Below are 1,311 nucleotides of genomic sequence, written 5' to 3'. Positions count from 1 at the left end.
GGAGTTCTTGAAATTGATGCTCTGAATGCCATACTGGCTCAGAACAAAGTGTTGACTCAACAGGTCAACATGATCTCTCAAAATCCAAATGGATTGCAACATGCATCCAACAATACTAGAGAGGTAGCTTCTGAAGAAGCTTATGATCCTGAGAACCCTGCCATGGCAGAGGTTAATTATCTGGGTGAACCATATGAAAATACCTATAACCCATCATGGAGAAATCATCCAAATTTCTCCTGGAAGGATCAACAAAAACCTCAACAAGGTTTTAACAATGGTGGACGCAATAGGCTGAGTAATAGTAAGCCATATCCATCATCCCCTCAGCAACAGACAGAGAATTCTGAACAAAACAATTCTAATTTAGCCAATATAGTCTCTGATCTATCAAAGGCCACCTTCAGTTTCATGAATGAAACAAGATCCTCCATTAGAAATTTGGAGGCACAAGTAGGCCAGCTGAGTAAGAAAGTTATTGAAACTCCTCCCAGTATTCTCCCAAGCAATACAGAAGAAAATCCAAAAGGAGAATGCAAAGCCATTGACTTAGTCAACATGGCCGAAAGCACAAAGGAGGAGGAGGACGAAAATCCTAGTGAGAAAGAACTCCTGGGACGTCCTCCAAGCAAGAAGGAGCTTCCTAATAAGGATCCTGAGGAATCTGAGGCTCACACAGAGACCATAGAGATTCCACTAAATCTCCTTCTGCCATTCATGAGCTCTGACTATTATTCATCCTCTGAGGGGGATGAAGATGTGACTAGTGAGCAAGTTGCTCAATATCTAGGAGCTATCATGAAACTGAATGCCAAGCTGTTTGGTAATGAGACTTGGAAAAGTGAACCTCCCTTGCTCATTAATGAACTAGACACTTGGATTCAGGAAACTCTACCTCAAAAGAAACAAGATCCTGGCAAGTTCTTAATACCTTGCACCATTGGCACCATGAGCTTTGAAAAAGCTCTGTGTGATCTTGGGTCAGGGATAAACCTTATGCCACTCTCTGTAATGGAGAAGCTAAGAATCATTGAGGTACAACCTGCCTTGTTCTCATTACAATTGGCAGATAAATCAATAAGACAAGCTCATGGGATAGTAGAGGACGTGCTAGTAAAAGTTGAAGACTTTTACATCCCTGCTGATTTCCTAATCCTAGATACTAGGAAGGAAGATGATGAATGCATCATCCTAGGAAGACCTTTCCTAGCCACAGCAGAAGCTGTGATAGATGTCAACAGAGGAGAGTTAGTCCTTCAATTGAATGGAGAATACCTTGTGTTTAAGGCACATGGCCATCCCTCTGTGACA

Source organism: Arachis duranensis, chromosome 7 (genome assembly GCF_000817695.3).
Source record: "Arachis duranensis cultivar V14167 chromosome 7, aradu.V14167.gnm2.J7QH, whole genome shotgun sequence".
NCBI lineage: Eukaryota > Viridiplantae > Streptophyta > Magnoliopsida > Fabales > Fabaceae > Arachis > Arachis duranensis.
The sequence above is the reverse complement of the archived record's forward strand: the minus strand, read 5'-3'. Positions refer to the sequence as shown.